Source organism: Buceros rhinoceros, unplaced genomic scaffold, assembly GCF_000710305.1.
Source record: "Buceros rhinoceros silvestris isolate BGI_N320 unplaced genomic scaffold, ASM71030v1 scaffold22374, whole genome shotgun sequence".
Lineage (NCBI taxonomy): Eukaryota > Metazoa > Chordata > Aves > Bucerotiformes > Bucerotidae > Buceros > Buceros rhinoceros.
The window spans coordinates 63,023-65,695 of record NW_010410414.1 but is presented as its reverse complement, the minus strand read 5'-3'; the positions used below and the strand labels follow the sequence as shown (position 1 = coordinate 65,695).

The window sequence follows — 2,673 nt, the reverse complement described above, 5'->3', positions numbered from 1 at the left end:
TCGGCTACTTGCACCAATCAACATCTCTCCCCCAGCGCAAAGCCCATGACAAAGCTCAGAACCGGCTGCCAGTCAGTTCCTGGCTTCCCTGGCCCCAGGGAACAGCATTTGGGAAGTTGCCTGTTCCATCAGGGATAGCTCCAGCACCCCAGCAACTCCGTCCCAGTATCACAGCCCCAGCCACCCGCTGCCCACCCAGCCCCTCACAGCTCCATCACCGCAGGGGCGGCCTCAGTCACACACAAACCAGAGGCTTTTGGGAAACACAATCCCATGTTTGCGTCACCTCTCGGGGATGGGAACCCCTAAATAATCCTTGATTTCTTTCCTGATTCATGCAGCACACGGCTTGATGGGTTGTTTTTCAGCTGGAGCCCTGCCCAAACGCAGCAATCCGTGACAAAGGGGCAGAGCTGGCATTGGGAACAACTGTTCCCTGACCAAACCACAGCAATAATCACGGATTTAAATGTCATTTGGAAGCATCCATCTTCCCACTAAAATGTAATTACCATTTCCAGCTCAAGCAGATTGGTAACATTATCCAGATGAAGAAAAGCGTAATTTAGCTTTGCAGCTCAGGGCCAGCCTCACATCCCCCGCCCTCACCAGGAAAAAGGACAGGGGGCCCTGAACCCCAGCCCGTGGGGCATCACCGACAGCGGGGCAAGGGCTGGAGAAGGGAACAGGAGGAGGAACAGTCCGGTCAGAGCTGCAGTGTCCGTGGTTTTTGCCGCAGTGCCAGGCAACACGCGGTGCAGCCGATGGGGAATCTCTTCCTCACCCAGGGTCCAAGGTGACCGGTTGCTGTCCCTGCTCCAGGAACAGGACCCCATCCAAAAAATGGGGGAGAAAAAAAAAAGAAAAAAGACATTGCTGCCAATGCAGCAACCCTCCAAGCCTTGGGTCAGCCCCTGGAGGAAGGAGGTTTGCCAGCTCCTGGCAGTGACATGTGGAAAGCTGCACTGGTGACAGTCCCTGCCCAGTGCTCCACCTCCTGCACAGTCGTGAGCACAGGGTCCGTATTTCGCAGAAAGAGCTGGCTGAACAGGAGTCAGGAAGCCCCTCCAAACCTCTTCCTGCCTCTTCCCTGTCAATGAGGGAGTCTCTCAGCTGTGTGGCTAAATTCAATTTATAGACTTGCTACAAGAACTGGTCTGTATCTTGTCAGAAAAAAGTCAATAATGGCTAAATTGAAAGTTTTTATAATTTGCTCGGCTTCGACAAAGGCATTATGTGCTGAGCCTCTGCAGACCCTGATCACGCGTGCTTCTGAAAAACACATCCCTGAGCTGTGGGGTCCTGCAGCTCCTTGCGGCGGTTGACATTACAGCTCCAGGAGGGTTTTCCTGGGCTGCAGCTACCGACTGCTCCCTGCAGGGGACTGTCCCGGAGCCACTGCCCATCCTCAGCACAGAACCATTGATTCCAGCAAGCAGCTGCCAGCACTGAAAAGACCAGGGTGAATCAGGTGGAAGGGAGGCGGTGAGGGTGCTCCTGGCAGAGGCGAGTGCCTCCTCCATGGCTCTCCTGGACGCAGGGAGGGCAGCTACTGCTCCCCTTCCCAGTGCTTACTCTGCACTCGCCTGCACTCTGCTTCTCACCTGTACGGTCAGCCAGCCCCCCGCGCTGTTCGTGAGATTAAAGGATGAGAGGATTCTAACGGGGAAATACACTGGACAAGCACCGCTGCTGCTGCCACCTCTTTCACGCTGCGTTTCCCCTCCTCTGGACCGCAGGATCCTGAGCTCCCGGCTAGCAGTGCTGGTATGCTCACCTGCTCCTACGCCAGGATGATGTGCTCCTGCTGCTTTTGCTGTTTCCCCACCCCACGCCGAACCAAATGAAGTCTGAAAAATGGTGAAAAATGAGTTGAGAGGGAAAAGGTTCCTGTTCAGGTCAGTTCCCATCAGTGCTGCGCAACCTCCTCCTCCGTCCTACTGCTGGCTCTGAGGTGGCAGTTCTTGGTGCCTCTCGAACAGTTTCTAAGGAAATTCACAGGGACATTCAGCTAAAGCCCATCCACATCCTGGAGCAGTGGGACAGCCCAGGAAATCCAAATCAAAGCGCTGACCTCACCCAGCCAAGGAACAAAACTCCAGCACACACCTCAAGTGCCCAAACTCCCCCGACACCGAACACCAGACACTGAACACCGGACACTGAACATCAGACACGCCGTACAGAGCACTGCAGTGGCACAGGACATTGCTACCATCACCTGATGGAACTGCACAAACTGAGCTCACACTCGGGCCGCAGACACCTCCTCACCTCCTCAGCTGCGACTTCACAGCTCTGGGAAAGCGAAGGGACCCAGCACGCCCTGCCCCCCCTCAGGGGTGGCTGCATGGGCGGGGGGGACCCACCAGCTGCCATCAGGCACATCTAGAGTATATACTTCATTACCACAAAACAAGCCTTTTATAAGTTAATTAAGACCTAGTAGATGCTAATTTCACTTAATGAATATTCACCAACGATGGGCATGCCGCGGGTGAGCTGGGAGGCAGAAAATCATCTATTCATGAGGCAGAACAGCAAAAGCAGGCAGGATCTGGGTGCTGGAAACAGCCGCAGGGTTTGGAGAGGTTCCCTGGCAGAGACCTCCTGCCAGCGCCAGTGTTCAGTGAGCTGGGCTGGGCTGGCTTACTGGAAGCGGGGCTTGGCGGG

The 2,673-nt window shown here is 55.2% G+C and overlaps 1 protein-coding gene across 1 annotated transcript in view; it reads right to left on the bottom strand.

Moving 5' to 3' along the window:
- The window catches only part of KCTD16 (potassium channel tetramerization domain containing 16), a 65,733-nt gene that overhangs the window by 954 nt on the left and 62,106 nt on the right, over window positions 1-2,673 (bottom strand). The window lies entirely within an intron of this gene.